We start from the raw sequence: 20,953 nt of genomic DNA, 5'->3' as shown, positions 1-20,953 counted from the left end.
AAACCCACCTCTTCCTCCATAACATTAACGACTGTATCGGCGCCGCCTCGTGCTCCCACCAGGAGCTTGAACAGTTCATCCACTTCACCAACACCTTCCACTCCAACCAGAAGTTCACCTGGACTATTTCTAATACCTGTTCACCTGGACTATTTCTAATACCTGTTCACCTGGACTGTTTCTAATACCTGTCTCACCTTCCTGGACCTCTCTGTTTCCAACTCCGGCAACCACCTAGAAACTGATATCTATTTCACCGACTCCCACAGCTACCTAGAATACATCTCCTCCCACCCACCTTCCTGCAAAAATAACATCCCCTGTTCTCAATTCCTTCACCTCCACCACACCTGCTCCCAGGATGAGGCATTCCACTCCAATACATCTCAGGTTTCCTAATATTTCAAGGACCGCAAATCCTCCCCCCGACTCCCACAGTGGTCGAGAACGCCCTTGACCGCGTCTCCCACATTTCCCGTAATTCATGCCCCCTCTCCGCAATAACAACCAAAACACAATCCCCCTCATCCTCACGTACCACGCCACCAACCTCTGGATCTAACGTATCATCCTCCAACCATCATCTTCAATCCGACTCCACCAAAGACATATCTCCCTCCCCACCCTTATCTGTTTTCTGGAGGGACCACTGTCTCTGTGACTGCCTTGTCTGCTCCGCACTCCCCTCCAGCCCCAATACAGCTGGCACATTGTTCCCTGCAACTGCAAGAAGTGCTACACCTGCCCCTATACCACTCCCCTCACTCCCCATCCCAGGCCCTAAGAACACTTTCCACCTCAAGCAGATGTTCACTTGCACATCTGCCAATGTGGTCTCCTGCATCCACTGCTCGCGTTGTGGCATCCTCTACATTGGGGAAACCAAGTGGAGGCTTGGGGACCGCTTTGCAGAATACCTACACTTAGTTCGCACTGAACAACTGCGCCTCCCAGTCGCGAACTGTTTCAACACCCCCTCCCATTCCTCAGACGACATGTCCATCTTGAGCCTCCTGCAGTGCCACAACGATGTCACCCAAAGGTTGCAGGAACAGCATCTCATATTCCGCTTGGGAACCCTGCGGCCCAATGGTGTCAATGTGGGCTTCATAAGCTTCAAAATCTCTCCTCCCCCACCGCATCCCAAAACCAGCCCAGCTCGCCCTTGCCTCCCTACCCTTGTCCTTCCTCCTACCTCAAGCCCCAACCTCCGTCTCCTACCTACTAACCTCATCCCGCTCCCTTGACCTGTCCATCCTCCCTGGACTGACCCAGCTCCTTCCTACATCCCCATCTACCCTCACCTTTACTGGCTCCATCCCCACCTCTTTGACCTGTCTGTCTCCTCTCCACCTACCTTCTCCTCTATGTATCTTCTATCCGTCTCCCCCTCTCTCTCGTTATCTCAGAACCTCCTTCCCCTTCCCAATTTCTGAAGAAGCATCTAGGCCTGAAACATCAATCTTCCTGCTCCTCTGATGCTTGACCTGCTGTGTTCATCCACCTCTACACCTTGTTATCTCAGATTCTCCAGCATCTGCTGTTCCTACTATCTCTGCTAATGCAGAAAACTTGTCTGATATCCTGCAAGCTATTCAAGTCCTGGGAGACGGTTGCTGAGGGCTGATTAATATTATGCTTCTTCAAACGATGACACGATGGTATTGTTCTGAATAGGTTAGAAAATTAACATGTACTCAGGGATAGACACTGATGTAGACACACGTTTTGCAGCTGTCAGCAAAATAAAGCCGTGAGGATTAAAACTGTGAAAGGGCTGTAAATGGGGTGGAAGGAGCATTTTAATTCAGTCTCCCTTTCATAGTGAAAGAGTAGGGGTAAATGAGTGTTTATCTGGTTGGCGGTCAGTGGCTAGTAGTGTGTCTCAGGGATCAGTGTTGGGACTGCAATTGTTCACAATTGATACAGATGATTTATAGTCGGGGATGAAGTGTGGTGTGTCAACATTTGCAGATGACACTAAGATGAGCGGTAGAGCAAAGTGTGCAGAAGAACTGATGGCCTGCAGATGGTTATACAGTCTAAGTGAGTGGGCAATGGTCTGGCAGATGGAGTTCAATGTCAATAAATGTGAGGTCATCCATTTTGATAGGAATAACAACAAAGTAGGCTATGGTTCAAATGGTAAAAAAATTGCAGCATGTTACTGTGCAAAGTGACTTGGGTGTCGTTGTGCAGGAATCGCTCAAAGTAATATTGTAGCAGGTAATTATAAAGGCAAATAGAATTTTGTCTGTCATTGCGAGAAGGATGGAGTTGAAAAACAGGGAGGCTATGCTGCAGCTGTATAGGGTCCTGATGAAGCCTCACCTGGACTACTGTGTGCAGTTTTGGTCTCCTGACTTGAGAAGGGATATACTCTCACTGGAGGGGGCACAGAGGAGACTGACTTGGTTGATTCTAGACTTGAGAGGGTTGGAATATGAGGAGAGACTGAGTTGGCTGGGATTATACTCATTGGAATTCAGAAGAATGAGGGGAGAGCTTATAGAAACATACAAGATTATGAAGGGAATAGATAAGGTGGAGACAGGGAGGTTGTTTCCACTGGCAGGTGAAACGAGGAGGAGGCGGGTATAGCTCAAAATAAAAGGAAGCAGACGTCAGACTGAGGACAGGAGGAACTTCTTCACCCAAAGGGTTGTGAATCTGTGGCATACCCTGCCCAGTGAAGCAGTTGAAACTACCTCGCTGAATGTGTTTAAGGCAAGACCAGATCACGTTATGAACATGAAAGGAATTTGGGTTTATGGTGAGCGAGTGGGTGAGTGGAGCTGAGTCTCAAAAAGATCAGCCAGGATCTTATTGAACAGCGGGGCAGTCTCGAGGGGCCGGATGGCCTACTCCTGCTTAGTTCTGATGTTTTTCTATTATAATGTTATAGAGCCTCACAGAAAAAGGATATTTTAAAGCAATTCACCCTGCATAACTGAAGACGCACCAGCCAGAGGTTCTGAGGAAGGATCACCTGACCCAAAACGTTAACTCTTTCTTTTCCCTCACAGATGCTGTCAGACTTGCTGAGCTTTTCCAGCAACTTTGGATATTTTCCCTGATTTGCAGCATCCACAGTTCTTCCGGTTTTTACTGTGTGTTTTGGTATTTATTTACAAGGGGCTCTTTACTTACAGCCAGCTCTGTCTTTTAGGGTTTATTTGTAAGGGGCCCTGTTTTACGGATAATATCCAGGTCGGCTCGATGTTGGGGTGTATTGACAGGTGCTCTGTGCCTTCGGCTTTGTTTCGAAGGAGCCCGGTATTTCACCTTTTACTTCCTGGGGGATATGTGTTCGTGTTCATTTAAAGGGGTCTCTGTATTTGACCGTATAATTACAGGGGGTGAAGTTGATATTGTAGAAGTTTGATTAAACAGGACTCTGTGTTTTAGGGGTTATTTACAGTGAAGCCCGCTTTTTACGGATGAGAGAAAGGCGTTGGAGGGTCTCTGTGCAGGCGGCTCCGTGTGTGAGGGCGAGGAGTGCGGCTGAAGCTTGGTTTAGTTTGGGCCTGAGGCTCTGCTGAGTGCCGGATTGGGCTAGCGTGAGGGCTGAGCTTTTCCAGCAATTTTGTTTTTGTTCCTGATTTTACTGTATCCACAGTTCCTTTTAGTTTTTACTTTTTTTTCGTGTTTATCTACAGGGGGCTCTGAATGTCAGGGTTTATACACTGGGGTTCCTGTGTTTTCGGCTTTATTTCACGGGTGCTGTTTGTTTTAGGAGGCTCTATTCTTTAGTGTTCATTTACAGGGCCATCTGTGTTTGGGGTTTATTCACAGTGAGCTTCGTGTTTTAGGAGTAATTTAGTGGGTTCTGTGTGTTCGGACTTAGATACGGGGGCTCTGTTTTCGGGTTTAGTGAAAGGGGCCTTTTTTTAAGGAGTTATTTACAGGGCGCTCTATGTTTTAGGGTTGGACATCAGCGACCATCTCACAATGATCACTCCCACAGATCTGACCCGCCGACAGTCCTGCAATCTGTTAGTCCTGAGCATCTAATCATGTAGCACTCCCATCAATTCTGACCCTCTGATAAAGAGGCACTTTCTCAGACCAACACAGTGACAATGCCACAATTCCTCACTACTGACAAAGTACTAACTTCTGACAGAGGTAATTCCTCAGTATTGAGCCTCCAATAGAAATGCAATACTTCCGTACTGACCTTGTGAATGTGTTGCTCACCATTAATTCTGAACCCGTTCCAATGAAGCTCCTCCTCTGTGTTCAGTCTCTCATAATAATGCACTCTGGCTGTTCTGATCCTCTGACAATGCTGCAATTATGTATGAATTATTATCTTGTATTATCAGTGCAGGACTCCCTCAATGCTTCCTCCATTACACTGAGGTCTATCGTTTATATCGGCTCCAACAAACCTGCTCTTATTTAACGGGCCAGGCATTGCTTCACTTGTCCAGATTTTGTCAAGTCCTGCTGATGTTTCTGGGAGGACTTTTTCTGACACCTCAGACAATGTTGCACTCCCCCCTCACTTATGACTGCACCTGAGCTGCAATACCTCGGGGCTCACCTCCTAATTGTGCAGCACCCATGAATTCTAAGCTCCCAAAATGAGATACGGCCTCAGTATTGACCCTCTGTTACAAATGCACTCAGTCAGAACAACCCTCCAGCAATGTGACCCTGCCTGAGAACTGACACTGAGAATGAGGCACTCCTTCAGCACTGCATCTCTAATCATACATTACATTGAGACATTCCTTGTGTACTGACCCTTTGAACAATCAGGCATTCCCTCAGTACTGACAGTCTGACGATTGTGCACTCCCTCGGTACTGGACCTCTGATAATGAGGCACTCCCGTAGTACTGACCTCTCATAGACCTGTAACACCTCAGCCCTTCTGCTCTGACAGTGCTGATCTCCTGACAATGAGGAGCTCCATCAGATTTGACCACCTGACAGAACTGCAATACCTCAGTATTGCCCCCGTAATCAAGTGGCACTCCCTCAATTCTGACCCGATCACAATGAGGCTCTGCCTCGGTACGGAGTGCCTGAAAATGATGAAATCGCTCAGTGCAGACCCTGTGACAATGAGGCCCTCTCTCATTCTGACCATCTCACAATGCTGCAATACATCATTACTGATTGTGTAATGTGTGGGTCTCTCGCAATTCGAACCCATTTTTCATGAGGCACTGCGTCAGTTTTGACGCTGTGACAATAAAACAGCCCCACAGTTCTGATACGCTGACAGTGATTCAATACCTCCGTACTGACCCTCTGACAACGAGTCAGTGCCTCAGAACTGTCCCCCTGACAATAAGGGAAACCGTCATACTGACCCGCTGCTTCTGAGGCCCTTCCTCCACACTGACATCCCAGTGCAAAACTATTTCAGTACTGGCCCTTGAAATGTGAGCAACTTCCTTAATTCTGTCCCCCTGAAATGGCAGCACTCCCTCAGCATTGACCCTTTGACAATAACGCACTCCCACATTTCTGATCCTGTGACAATGAGGCACTCCCTACCCCTGATGCTCAGACAGCGCTTCAATACCTCAGGACTGATACTCTGGCAATGAGGCACTCTGTCAGGACTGACCCCAGGATAGAACTGTAATATGTCACAACTGACTTGATAATTGTTTAGCAGCCTCTCAGTCTGACCCCACGACAATGAGGCACTGGATCAGTATGGATGCGCTCCATCAGAACTAAACCTCTCACAAAGAGGGACTGCCTCAAGACAATGCTGTGATTGAGTCAATCCTTTAGCCCTGAATCTCTGATCATGTGGCTCTGTCTCAGCTCTGTCACCATTACCTTGAGACTTACCCTCCGTAATGTTCCTCTAACAATGAGGCACTTCCTCAACACTGACCATCCAGCATGGAGTCACTGCCTCAGGACTGACCACTTGACAACGAGACACTGGTTAGGAACTGACCTGCTCACAGAGCTGCAATACCTCAGTACTGACCCTCTCATCAAGGGACACTATCTGAATTCTGACACCTGCACAATGAGGCACTGCCTCAGCGTTCACCCTCTGACAAACTCCTGAGGACCCCCTGTAAAGACTGACAGTCTCCCTGGACGTCCTATAAATACTGACAGTCTCTCCTGGACTCACAATGAACACTGACACACTCCCCAGGGACTCTTTGTAAATACCCACACACACACACACACACACACATACACAGGGACACCCTGTAAATATTGACACACGACCTGGTAATCCCCTGTCAAGACCAACAGAGTCCCCGGGGACACACTGTAAATATTGACACATCTGTGTGGCCCCCTGGAAATACTGACAAAGCCCCTGAAATCACCTGTAAAACTGACACACTCCGTGGGACCCCCTGTAAATATTGACACAGTCCCAGCAAATCCTGAAAATACTGACAGTCCCTGGGACCCTCTGCAAAGACTGACGCATTTCCCGGGGCCTCCTTTAAATACTGAAAAATTCCCGCGACCTACAGGGGTTCAGGGACTGTGTCAGTATTGACAGGGGCTCTTGGTGAGAGTGTCAGTATTTACAGGGTGTTCCGGGAATTTGTAATTATTTACAGGTGCTCCCGGGAGTGTGTCAGTAGTTACAGGCGGTCCCATGGAGGGCCAGTATTTACAGGGCATCTCAGGGATTGTGTCAGGATTGACAGGGAGACTTGGGGAGAGCGTCAGTAGTTCCAGGGGGGCCCGTGGACTTGGTTTTTTCAGCGGGTGTTAGGGAGAGCTACAGTATTTCAAGGTGGTCCCAGGGAGTGTGCCAGTGTTTACAGGGATTCCAAGGGAGTGTGTCAGTATGCACCGAGCCCCTATAAATTCTGACATGCTCCGCAGGACTCCCTGTAAATACTGACATAGTACCTGAGAATCCCTGAAAATGCCACCACACTCCCAGGGACCCTCTGTGAACGCTGACACATTTCCCAGGGCCCGCTTTATACACTGAAAAATTCCCTCGGCCTCCTCTGTATACTGACACACATACCCGGACCCTTGTACGTATAGACACACTCTGCGCAACTAACCACAAATACTGGGATATCCCGTAAATACCGACACACACCTCACGACACACTGTAACTACTGTCACATTCCCTGGAATCCGCTGTAAATACTGAGAAACTCCCTGGGGCTGCATGTAAATACGGACACATTTCCCAAGGACCCCTCTAAACACGAACACATTCCCTGGGACTTCACCGAAACACTGACACATTCCACGGAACCCCCGTAAACACTGATAAACTCCCAGGACCCCCTGGAAATAATTACACATTCCCCATTCCCCCTGTAAATACCGATACACAGCCCGGAACTCCCGTAAACACTGACACATTCCACCCCCGGATACCGATACTCTCCCTGGGACACCCTGCAAATACTGACGCAATCACCGGGACTCCTGTAAATTCTGTCACACTCCTCGGGAAGCCCTCTAAATACTGACATATTCCCTCGACACCCTTTAAATACTGGCAAAGTCCCAGAGAACCCCTGAAAATACTGCCACACTCCCCAGGACCCTTTGTAAATACTGATATATTCCCCGGGACCAGCTGCAAATATTGACACATTCCCTGTCCCCGCTTTTAGCACTGAGAAACTCCCTGGGACTCCCTGTATATAATGACACATTTCCCAGGGTCCCCTCTAATCACTGACACATTCCCCAGGAGCTCCTCGAAATACGGACACACAGCCCCAGATCCCTGTCCAGACAAACTCCCTGCGACCCACTGTAAGTCTTGACATCCTCCCTGAGACCCCCTGGAAATACCAAAACACTGTAGGGATTCTCTGATTCTATTTATGATGCCCTTGTCCTGTGAATGAATAAATAAAGAAACCTGGTGAAGCCGCCAAACAGCATAGCCAGCAAGTGATAGACACAGCAAAGTGATCCCACCATCAATGGATCAAATCTGAGCTCTGCAGTCCTGCCACATCTCGTCATTTACTGTGGTGCACAATTAAACAACTGATTGGACGTGAAGACTCTACACATATCCCCATCCTCAATGATGGAAGAGCCCAGCACATCAGTGCAAAAGATAAGGCTGAAGTATTCATAGCAATCTTCAGCCAGAAGGGCCAAGTGGATGATTCATCTCGGGCTCCGCCAGCATCACAGATACCGGTCTTCAGGAAATTCAATTCACCCCACGTGATGTCAGGAAACACTTGCAGACACTGGATACTGCAAAGGTCACAGGCCCTGACAATATTCTGGCAATAATACTGAAGACTTGTGCTCCAGAAAGTGCCGCTCCCCGTGCCAAGCTGTTGCAGTGCAGTTTCAACACTGGTATCTACCCGACAATGTGGAAAATTGCCCACGTATGTGCTGTATTTAAAACATAGGACAAATCCAACCTGGCCATATACTGCCCTATCAGGCTGTACTCAATCATCAGGAAAGTGATAGAAGGTGTCAGTAACATTGTTATCAGGCAGCACATGCTCAGCGACGGCCAGTTTGGGTTACGTCAGGGCAGCTCAGCTCCTGACCTCATTACAGCCTTGGTTCAAACATGGACAATACAGCTGCATTCCAGAGAGGAAGTGAGAGCTCCAGCCCTTTACAACAAGACTACATTTGACCAAGTGTGGCATCAAGAAGCCCGAGCAAAACTGGACTCAATGGGTATAAGGGGACAAATTCTCCACTTGCTGGAGTCATACCTGGCACGCAGGAAAATGAACGATCTTATTGGAGGTCAGATATCTTAGCTCCAGGGGATCCCTGCAGGAGTTTCTCGGGGCAGTGTCCGAGATATAACCATCTTCAGCTGCTTCATCAATGAACTTGCGTTCATCATAAGGCCAGAAGTTGGGATGTTCCTGATGATTGCACAATGTTCAGCATCATTCATGATTCCTCAGATCCTAAAGCAGTCCTTGTCCAAATGCAACTCGATCTGGGCAATACCCAGGCTTGGTCAGACAAGTGGAAGTTACATTCACACCACAGAAATACCAGGCAATGACCGTCACCAACAAGAGACAACCACCCCTTGACAAACAATTTGTTACATTCACTGCATCCCACACTGTCACCGTCGTGGGGGTGAGCTTTGAACAAAAACTGAACCAGACGCACCACAGAAACACAGTGACTACAAGAGCAGGTCAGAGGTGAGGAATGCTGCGGCGACTAACCCACCTCCTGATTCCCCAGAACGTGTCCACTGTCTACAAGGCATAAGTCAGGACTGTGATGGAACGCTCCCCATTTTCCAGGATGGCTGCATCTGTAACAACATGCAAGAAGCTTGACTCCATCCAGGACAAAGCAGCCCAGTTGACTGACACGATATCGACAATCATCCACTCCCTCCACCACCAATGATGAGCGGCCTCAGCAGCACTGTGTGCGATCCACAAGATGCACGGCAGAAATTCGCCAAAGCTCCTCATGCAGTCCCTTCCAAACCCATGACAGCTTCCATCTCGAAGGACAAGGGCATCAAGTACACGGGAACACCTCCTTCAATCCCACTCCAAGCCACTCGTGATTCTGATTTAGAAATATATCCGGAATCCTTCACTGCGACTGTTCAAAAGATGGGAATTCCCTCCCTCATGGCATTGTGGGGGATGAGGGAAACAGTGCAGTGTGGGTGATGGGCCAGAACAGTGCCATGCACAACAACAGAGAGAGTGCCTCACACCTGTTGACCAGGATTTTACCCACAATGTGCACCTAGAACATAGAACATAGAACATAGAACAGTACAGCACAGAACAGGCCCTTCAGCCCACAATGTTGTGCCGACCATTGATCCTCATGTATGCACCCTCAAATTTCTGTGACCATATACATGTCCAGCAGTCTCTTAAATGACCCCAATGACCTTGCTTCCACAACTGCTGCTGGCAACGCATTCCATGCTCTCACAACTCTCTGCGTAAAGAACCTGCCTCTGACATCCCCTCGATACTTTCCACCAACCAGCTTAAAACTATGACCCCTCGTGCTAGCCATTTCTGCCCTGGGAAATAGTCTCTGGCTATCAACTCTATCTATGCCTCTCATTATCTTGTATACCTCAATTAGGTCCCCTCTCCTCCTCCTTTTCTCCAATGAAAAGAGACCGAGCTCAGTCAACCTCTCTTCATAAGATAAGCCCTCCAGTCCAGGCAGCATCCTCGTAAACCTCCTCTGAACCCTTTCCAAAGCATCCACATCTTTCCTATAATAGGGCGACCAGAACTGGACGCAGTATTCCAAGTGCGGTCTAACCAAAGTTTTATAGAGCTGCAACAAGATCTCACGACTCTTAAACTCAATCCCCCTGTTAATGAAAGCCAAAACACCATATGCTTTCTTAACAACCCTGTCCACTTGGGGGGCCATTTTAAGGGATCTATGTATCTGCACACCAAGATCCCTCTGTTCCTCCACGCTGCCAAGAATCCTATCCTTAATCCTGCACTCAGCTTTCAAATTCGACCTTCCAAAATGCATCACCTCGCATTTATCAAGGTTGAACTCCATCTGCCACCTCTCGGCCCATCTCTGCATCCTGTCAATGTCCCGCTGCAGCCTACAGCAGCCCTCTACACTGTCAACGACACCTCCGACCTTTGTGTCGTCTGCAAACTTGCTGACCCATCCTTCAATTCCCTCGTCCAAGTCATGAATAAAAATTACAAACAGTAGAGGCCCAAGGACAGAGCCCTGTGGAACTCCACTCACCACTGACTTCCAGGCAGAATATTTTCCTTCTACTACCACTCGCTGTATTCTGTTGGCCAGCCAATTCTGTATCCAAGCAGCTAAGTTCCCCTGTATCCCATTCCTCCTGACCTTCTGAATGAGCCTACTATGGGGAACCTTATCAAATGCCTTACTGAAGTCCACATACACCACATCCACAGCTCGACCCTCATCAACCTTTCTAGTCACATCCTCAAAAAACTCGATAAGGTTTGTAAGGCATGACCTCCCCCTCACCTCCCAAGGCTTTCTGCATGCCCCAGGCTCTCTGAACTGTGTGCCCAGCACTTTTGGGTAATCTGCCCTGACGGTGAAGGGAATGAAGGATCATTCAGGCCAGATCCCAAAGAACATGGCCTCACTCTTGTCTCGATTGACCGTGGCTCCCGAGGCCAGTTTGAAAGGGTCACAGCTGCTCATGAACCTGCGCACTGACACTGGGGCTGAGCAGAGATTGGTGACATCGTTATCTTACAGGGACGCTTTGACCTGCAGGCCCGCTCTACCTGGAATAATCACACTTCTCAGGCTCACATCCTTACTGATGGACTCAGCAAAGGGCTCGATAGAGTGGGCAGCCCTGCCAGACCCTGGATCTGATGGGTAAGCTCTGTGATTCCCATACGCAGATTGAGACTGCGCGAATGATGTCGGTGTAGATCTGTCGGGCCCAATTGCAGATTCTCTCCCCAAAGCCCATTTTATAAAGCACATCCCACATGTTGGTATGCAATATCCTGCCAAAGGCCTTCTCTTGGTCCAGGCTGATGAGGCAGGTATCCACCCCTCTGTTCTGCCTGCTCGTGATCGTATCCCTAGGAGCGCGAGGCTCTCAGAGATCGTCCTGTCCGCTGCAGCACAGGTTTGGTCAGGGTCAATCACCAATCGCAGAGCAGACCTGACCCAGTTACACATGACTGAGACAGGATTTTGTAGGCTACATTCGCCAATTATATTGGTCGCTGCTTTCTAACTTCCTCCCTCACTCCCTTCCACTTGTAGGTCAGGGTGATGATACCATTCCTCATGGATTTGCGCATAGTACCTGACAGAAGCATACTGTCGTACAGCTCCAGCAGCCTGAAGGATGAGCAGAGCTCGATACGTTTGTCTTAATCTGACATCCTGACAACACCAAGCTCCAGCAGGCCCTGGCCACTCAACCCCCAAAGAGCTGAATACAACTCAGCTGGAAAGGCATCACCTCCCACAGTTTTATTCTTTTCTAAGGACTCGAAGGCCTTCCCCAGCTCCTCCAGAGATAATGGTCAGTCCAGGCTCCCCTGTTTGGTGTTGTCAAAGACCCCCAGGATCGAGGACAGGAATGACTGGGAGTCACGGCACTGTCTGTGGGCATAGTGTCATAGGGACTGGCTTAAAAGGATTTGCTGAGCTTCAGGATGTCAGATTGAGACAAACTTATCGAGCTATGTTCATCCTTCAGGCTACTGAGCACAAGGCTCTCCTTTAGCCTCTTCAAGAAGGAATGTGAACACATCTCATTCGGTCACATGCAGCTGTAAAGGACACTGATTAGGCCTCCATTGGAATACTGTTTCTAATTCCAGACTCCCTGCTGTCGGAAAGATGTTGTGAAACCGGAAAGGATTCAGAAAAGATTTACAAGGATGGTGACTGGGTTGGAGGGTTAAAGCTAAAGGACGAGGCTGAACAGACTGGGGCTATTTTCCCTGGAGCATCAAAGGCTGAGGGATGACCTGATAGAGATTGGTAACCGCATGAGAGGCATGGATAGGGTTTATAGACATTGTCTTTTCCCTGGGGTGGGAGAGTCCATAACTGAAGGGCATAGGTTTAAAGTGACAGGGGAAAGATCTAAAAGGGATTTCAGGTACATTATTTTCATGCAGAGGGTGGTGCATGCGTGCAATGAGCTGCAAGAGAGGGGACGAGAAGCTGGTACAATTTCAACATTTAAAAGCCATCTGAATGGGAAAATGAATCGGAAGAGTTTAGAGGGATATGGGCCAAATCCTGGCAAATGGGACTACATTTATTTAGGATATCGAGTCAGCATGAACAAGTTGGACCAAACGGTCTGTTTAAGTGCTGTCTGTCTCTGACTGTTATGATCTCTTGCTGCACAGTGCAGACCCTGAACCGCAAGATTATCTTGGAGGCCTCCGAGGCAGAGAGTGGGGCTTGCTGCCTCGACACCTCCTGGGGCTCCTCGGCGACATTGACCCGATTGTCTGTAGTAAGAGTAGGTTTTGCACGGGTTTCTGGAGTTTGAACAGTTTTGCCCAACTCTCTCTCATCTTCTGAACACTTTTCAGGACAAAGAACTTCTTGATGTTCCCTTTGACTGCCTCCCACCAAGTGCAAAAAGGGTCTTCATCCTTCTCCAACCTGTGTGCTCTCTTTTGAGCTTCTTAATGATTTTTCTGGGGTCAACAGTTTCACATTCAGCTTCCATGTTCCCTTGCCAGCCCACTGGTCATCCTGTAGGTGACAGTCAGCCAGCAGGAGGCAGTAGTCAGAGAAGAACACCGGCTTGACTTCAATGGATATGATCGAGGACGTGTGGGCGCAAACAGGAAATCTGTCCAATGGGTGTATAGACACATCTGGCTATGACCAGGCGTTTCTACTCTATGCTCAGTCTGCAGGGGTGCTGAAGATGTTATGCAGCTTGGCAACTTCAACCGTTTCCATCAGAAATCTGGACGTCGAGTCCAGTTCACTGTCATACCCTCCATATTGTTCATTCGTGCCGATGATGCAGCTGAAGTCTCTGGCCAGAGTGACTGGCCTGGACATGACCAGCAGCAGTGGAAGCAGGACGGCCAACCCCTCACTCTTTCCCAGTGGTGTCTCCATGTTAATTACTCCGGGAAGCGTTTCTCTATGAGCCTGGCCTGATCTGCACATCTCCCAGAAGCTATATGGTAACTGTAAACAGTCTTAAAGTGAGCCCGATTGATTCACCCTCCTATCAGTAACTTGCCAATGATTATTGCCTGTTTCACAATCAGTCTAGTCTGATCTTCTGTTCCTCTGAGTGAATCCTCTGTCCTCTTCCATTCAGCCCGTGCCTTTGAGAATACAGCCAGATTCCCCTTCAGGCTGCATTTCATTCTCCTCAGTGTCTCGGTGCTGCCACATACATCACCTGTCTCTCCATTTCCGTCTGCAATAGTTCTGTGAAACCCATCCCCCTTCCTGCCCCACCTTCCAGCTGCAATGTTGGAAGATCACCACATTGGGCATTGCCATTAGTGCTCCAGCTCATTCATATTTCTTCACCAAACAGAAACACAACTCATCAACAAGAGTAAGTGGCAGGCAAATGAGATACATCAGACATCTAAAAGCAGTTTGTTGTTCAAAAGTGGAACTAACTTTAATTTGTATGCGTACAATAGAATCAGGAAGAATAATACATATATAGCATGCAACTCATTTCACTGAACACATTTGTGCAAATAAATGATATCTCTGCAGTTCAACCAATTCCAACAGCATAACATTAGAGACAGAGCATTTGGAAATGATACAGAAATTTCAGATACTAATGATTTAAAGAGGAGCACAGATCGGGGAAACTGAACATGGTGTACACACAAAAATCCATTTCGCAATTGCAATGCCTCATTCAGGCAATTACATCTCTCTCCCTCAGTCTCAAATGGTCATCTTCCCATTCGATTTTCTTCTACTCGGCGGGCCACCCCCAATTAGCAGTTCCCTTCTCTCCCCAGTTTAGCCTCATGCCTTCCTTTACACTAGTATGTAATGGTACCTTTCTAGTACATGTTTGATTTTCGATGAACACACCGCACTGGTTTGTGACCAGGTCGGCCAGTTGAACCTCTCAGAATGAGAGTTGACTGATTGCTCCATATGAACAGCCCAAATCAGGGAGCCCTGGCTGACAGATAAGAAGTGTGAGGGTCAGAGACGCTGACACCCTGGCAACTATCTCTGAATGAGGCAGTGCTAAAGTTGAAGACAGATCATTTGTAAATAAAAGTTGAATTGAAGATCGACACTGGCCTCTGTATTTCAAATACTCATTTAAATTACATTTCCAGCACTGGGTTTGAATATTATTGTTATCCTTTTGTTATCAAACATCTCTGTGTGCAGTGATCAGCAGGGTTATAACATGGAGGTGTCGGAACAGGATTGTTGAGATTCCCTACAGTGTGGAAACAGGCCCTTTGGCCCCACAAGTGCACACCAAACCTTACAGCATCCCATCCAGACCCACGCCCCTGAACACTATGGGCAATTTAGCATGACCAATCCACCTAGCGTGCACATCTTTGGACTGTGGGACGAGACTGAAACACCTGGAGGAAACCCACGCAGACACAGGGACAAGGTGCAAATTCCACACAGTTGCCTGAGGCTGGAATTGAACCTGGGTCCCCAGTGCTGTGAAGCTGCAGTGCTAACCGCTGAGCCACCGTGCCGCCCCATATCGTGTTGCTTTTGCACAAACTTTGATGAAGAGGAAAATGCCACTGATAATGGGAACTGCAGATGCTGGAGAATCCAAGATAACAAAGTGCGGAGCTGGATGAACACAGCAGGCCAAGCAGCATCTCAGGAGCACAAAAGCTGACATTTCGGGCCTGGACCCTTCATCAGAGACGGGGATGGGAGAGGGAACTGGAATAAATAGGGAGAGGGGGGGGATGCGGACCGAAGATGGAGAGAAAACAAAATAGCTAGAGAGGAGAGTACAGGTGAGTAGGTAGGGAGGGGATAGTTCAGTCCAGGCAAGATGGACAGGTCAAGGAGGCAGCATGAGGTGGTAGGTAGGAAATGGAGGTGTGGCTTGAGGTGGGAGGAAGGGATGGGTGAGAGGAACAACAGGTTAAGGAGGCGGAGACAGGCTGGGCTGGTTTTGGGAAGCAGTCGGGGGAAGGGAACGGTTGGGCTGGTGTCGGGGGAAGGGAACAGCTGGGCTGGTTTTGTGATGCAGTCGCGGGAGGGGAAGAACTGGGCTGGTTTTGGGATGCAGTTGGGGAGGGGGAGATTTTGAAGCTTGTGAAGTCCACATTGATACCATTGGGTTGCAGGGTTCCAAAGCGGATTATGAGTTGCTGTTCTTGCAACCTTCGGGTGGCATTATTGTGGCACTGCAGGAGGCCCATGATGGACATGTCGTCCAAGGAATGGGAGGGGGAGTTAAAATGGTTCGCGACTGGGAGGTGCAGTTGTTTGTTGCGAACCGAGTGGAGGTGTTCTGCAAAGCGGTCCCCAAGCCTGCGCTTGGTTTCCTCAATGTTGAGCGGGTCAGGAGTGAGAGGGCAGGTCACTGTGAGGGGGCCAGGACTGCAGGGGCAAGTCACTGTGAGCGGGTCAGCACGGAGGGGGCAGGTTGCTGTGAGGGGGTCAGCACGGAGGGGGCAGGTTGCTGTGAGGGGGTCAGGACAGAGGGGGGAGGTCGCTGTGAGTGGGTCAAGACTGAGGTGGCAAGTCGCTGTGAGGGGCTGAGGACTGAGGGGGCAAGTCACTGTGAGCGGGTAAGGATGGAGAGGGCAAGTCCTTGTGATTGGGACAGGACTGAAGGGGCGAGTCGCTGAGAGGGGGTCAGGACTGCAGGGGCAAGTCGCAATGAGCGGGTCAGGACTGCAGGGGTAATTCGCTGTGAGTGGGTCAGGTCTGCAGAGAGAAGTCGCTGTGAGCAGGTCAGGACTGCAGGGGCGAGTCACTGTGAGCGGGTCAGGACTGCAGGCGCTAGTCGGTGTGAGCGGGTCAGGACTGCAGGCGCTAGTCGGTGTGAGCGGGTCACGACTGTAGGGGCAGGTCGCTGCGAGTGGGTCAGAACGGAGGGGACAATTCGCTGTCAGCGGGTCAGGACGGATGGGGAAAGTCGCTGAGAGCGGGTCAAGACTGGAGTGGGCAAGTTGCTGAGAGCGGGTCAGGACTGGAGGGGGCAATTCGTTGTGAGCATTTCACTGAGGCACTGTATCCCATTTCCATCTGTCAGTGCATCCCATTTGTCTCAGTCACTGCATCCCTATTTCCCTCCGACACTGCATCCCTATTTCACTCAGTCACTGCATCCATGCTGCATGGTATATGCTATGTATTAATGTGGCATAAAATCCTGACTTGGAAGTTCATTTCCTCTTGTAATAACATGTGGCATCATTAGCATCCTTAATCACTTGCATTTCATCGGAAAGCCTGGTACAAACACCAGATAACATGACAGTCCGAACAGAACGCATTTTCCAATGCTTTAAACATATAGTCATGTGTGTCTCAGTGAATAAAAATCCTCCTCATTTTACCGCAATTAAATCTCATAATAAAGGGAGTATGTCTGAAAGTCGTCTCATCCGAAGGAAACCAGACTTGCTCCAGGAAAGCTGCTAAATATATCAAGAAAAATATATATGAAATGATTCTAGAAATTTCTGCAACACAAAGATCAAAGGAAACAATAGTTTGATGAACACACTGTTAAGTGTTGCACTTACACATCACATTTTGGAAAACAAACCACACTGATTTTCTACTTTATAAAAAAAAAATTGTTCCAAGTCTTCATTGTGCAGCACTGCAGTGAACTGAAAAGGTGTAGAATTTTAACATGCATAGAAAGTATGTGCACAAGTCAAAACAAACAAAAAAAAGCCACTTCTGTCCTAAAAAGACAATATTATATGACAAAAAGGCAGGGAAGTTTGAGAACACAGCATCATGCTTCCTGCAGAGATAGAGTTTTGCCTGCGTCATAGGGCCGATCAGGGATGGCATAGGGAACTTGTGTGTGGAGCCTGAGGAGGTAGGGGAAGCCCTAAATGAGTTTTTTGCTTCTGTCTTTACGAAAGAAACGAACTTTGTAGTGAATGAAACCTTTGAAGAGCAGGTGTGCATGCTGGAATGGATAGAGATAGACGAAGCTGATGTGCTGAAAATTTTGTCAAACATTAAGATTGACAAGTCGCCAGGCCCGGATCAGATTTGTCCTCGGCTGCTTTGGGAAGCGAGAAATGCAATTGCTTCGCCACTTGCGAAGATCTTTGCATCCTCGCTCTCCACTGGAGTCGTACCTGAGGACTGGAGAGAGGCAAATGTAATTCCTCTCTTCAAGAAAGGAAATAGGGAAATCCCCGGCAATTATAGACCGGTAAGTCTCACGTCTGTCGTCTGCAAGGTGTTAGAAAGGATTCTGAGGGATAAGATTTATGACCATCTGGAAGAGCATGGCTTGATCAAATACAGTCAACACGGCTTTGTGAGGGGTAGGTCATGCCTCACAAACCTTATCGAGGTTTTGAGGATGTGACTCGAAAAGTTGATGAGGGTCGAGCTGTGGATGTGGTGTATATGGACTTCAGTAAGGCATTTGATAAGGTTCCCCATGGTAGGCTCATTCAGAAGGTCAGGAGGAATGGGATACAGGGGACTTAGCTGCTTGGATACAGAATTGGCTGGCCAACAGAAGACAGCGAGTGGTAGTAGAAGGAAAATATTCTGCCTGGAAGTCAGTGGTGAGTGGAGTTCCACAGGGCTCTGTCCTTGGGCCTCTACTGTTTGTAATTTTTATTAATGACTTGGACGAGGGAATTGAAGGATGGGTCAGCAAGTTTGCAGACGACACAAAGGTCGGAGGTGTCGTTGACAGTGTAGAGGGCTGCTGTAGGCTGCAGCGGGACATTGACAGGATGCAGAGATGGGCTGAGAGGTGGCAGATGGAGTTCAACCTTGATAAATGCGAGGTGATGCATTTTGGAAGGTCGAATTTGAAAGCTGAGTACAGGATTAAGGATAGGATTCTTGGCAGCGTGGGGGAACAGAGGGATCTTGGTGTGCAGATACATAGATCCCTTAAAATGGCCCCCCAAGTGGACAGGGTTGTTAAGAAAGCATATGGTGTTTTGGCTTTCAGTTACAGGGGGATTGAGTTGAAGAGTCGTGAGATCTTGTTGCAGCTATATAAAACTTTGGTTAGACCGCACTTGGAATACTGCGTCCAGTTCTGGTCGCCCTATTATAGGAAAGATGTGGATGCTTTGGAGAGGGTTCAGAGGTGGTTTACCAGGATGCTGCCTGGACTGGAGGGCTTATCTTATGAAGAGAGGTTGACTGAGCTCGGTCTCTTTTCATTGGAGAAAAGGAGGAGGAGAGGGGACCTAATTGAGATATACAAGATAATGAGAGGCATAGATAGAGTTGATAGCCAGAGACTATTTCCCAGGGCAGAAATGGCTAGCACGAGGGGTCATAGTTTTAAGCTGGTTGGTGGAAAGTAGAGAGGGGATGTCAGAGGCAGGTTCTTTACGCAGAGAGTTGTGAGAGCATGGAATGCGTTGCCAGCAGCAGTTGTGGAAGCAAGGTCATTGGGGTCATTTAAGAGACTGCTGGACATGTATATGGTCACAGAAATTTGAGGGTGCATACATGAGGATCAATGGTCGGCACAACATTGTGGGCTGATGGGCCTTTTCTGTGCTGTACTGTTCTATGTTCTATGTTCTAACTGTGGGCACTGTAAATCAGCAACAAAAGCAGAAGTTGCTGGAAAAGCTCAGCAGGTCTGGCAGCATCAGTGAAGAGTGAGATCTGAGGAAGGGTCACAGGACGCGAAACATTAACTCTGACATTGTCTATGTCATAGTGAGTTATGTCTATTGCTTCAGCAAAATCCAACCAACTCTGAATGAAAATCAATGCTTAAGAAATATCCAAAACATCCACTGTCCCCGTTGTGGCTTCCTCCACATTGGGGAAACGATGCAGAGGCTTGGGGACCACTTTTCAGAACACCTACGCTCAGTTTGCAATAAACAACTGCACCTCCCAGTCACGAACCATTTCAACTCCCCCTCCCATTCCTGAGAGGACACGTCCAACCTGGACCTCCTGCAGTGCCATAATGACGCCACCCGAAGGTTGCAGGAACAGCAACTCATATTCTGCTTGGGAACCCTGCAGCCCAATGGTATCAGTGTGGATTTCACAAGCTTCCAAATCTCCTGTCCTCCCACTGCATCCCAAAACCAGCCCAGCTCGTCCCTGCCTCCCTAACCTATTCTTCCTCTCACCCATTCCCCCTCCCACCTCATGCCGCACCCCTATTTCCCCTCATCCCGCTCCCTTGACCTGTCCGGCCTCCCCAGACTGACCTATCCCCTCCCTGCCTCCCTACCCATACTCTCCTCTCCACCTATCTTCTCCTCCATCCATCTTCCATCCGCCTCCCCCCTCTCCCTATTTATTCCAGAACCCGCACCCCCTCCCCATTTTCTGAAGAAGGTTCTCGGCCCGAAACGTCAGCTTTTGTGCTCCTGAGATGCTGCTTGGCCTGCTGTCTTCATCCAGTTCCACACGGTGTTATCTCGCGTTCTCCAGCATCTGCAGTTCCCATTATCTCTCCAAAACAAAGGCTGCTGTCTTTCAAAACCCAATCTCAGATTTTGAAGATAGTCCTTACCCTGAAAAAATACCAAATATGTATAAAGAGGAAAACTGGAGGTGAAACCATTCAAAAAATTTTCATTGGCACAACAAATGGTCCAACTGTAAAAGCAGGTTAAGCAACTGTATATAAGGAAACTTTAAACAGACACTTACAGCCAACAAATGTGAGAAATTTCCATTTCTTGCTGGATTACCAATTTTGCTGTTGGGAAAATAGGCCTCGGCTTAGCAATGTAAATTCAAACAAGATAGCCCCCTCTCAGAACTCAACACTCAGTCGTAGAGTTCTGTTTTCACAGGTTGGCGTATAATAGCATCAAGCACAATACACCAAATCTTCTTTGGTACCTTTTCCTTCCATAAAACTGCTTTTAGTAGATGCACACAGAAATCATTTCATACACGTTGAACAGTTGGTAAGTTCAAGAGGCCAGTTCCAGCACTTCGACTTGCATCTGCTTCATCATCAAAACAGAACAAAATAAAGACCCACTCTTTGTAAGTCACATTTTCCATTTTTAGTGACGAGGTGAAGTGCGAGAACTGCTCACTTGATGTTAAAAACTACTAAATATGTACCTATATATTTCAATTCTGTGAAATATGTGGAATGAGTTCGAGAGAAGGATTAATTTTCTTGTGCTGGGAGAGAGCTGGGACAGATAAAATAGGTTGAATGGCCTCCTCCCATGCTAAAAATGTCCATAACTGTTCTTGGCCCTGCGAAATTGAAGTGGCCATCCTTTCATTATGACTGTGAGACGCAGCATGTTACGATAGATGGTACAATGAAGAAATCCTTTGTTATTAATGAATTTTTCA

General features: G+C 48.2%; 1 protein-coding gene across 1 annotated transcript in view; it reads right to left on the bottom strand.

Annotated features, from left to right (window-relative positions):
• Positions 1-14,070: 14,070 nt before the first annotated feature.
• The window catches only part of LOC132206755 (uncharacterized), a 184,450-nt gene continuing 177,567 nt past the window's right edge, over positions 14,071-20,953 (bottom strand). Inside the window, exons 11-12 of the mRNA XM_059641708.1 lie at positions 19,944-20,145; positions 14,071-17,076 (exon numbers count right to left, since the gene is read on the bottom strand). The gene's annotated coding sequence lies outside the window, so the exon portion shown is untranslated. The remainder of the gene's footprint in view (positions 17,077-19,943; positions 20,146-20,953) is intronic.

This window comes from Stegostoma tigrinum, chromosome 43 (assembly GCF_030684315.1).
Source record: "Stegostoma tigrinum isolate sSteTig4 chromosome 43, sSteTig4.hap1, whole genome shotgun sequence".
NCBI classification, from domain to species: domain Eukaryota; kingdom Metazoa; phylum Chordata; class Chondrichthyes; order Orectolobiformes; family Stegostomatidae; genus Stegostoma; species Stegostoma tigrinum.
The sequence above is the reverse complement of the archived record's forward strand: the minus strand, read 5'-3'. Positions and strand labels throughout refer to the sequence as shown.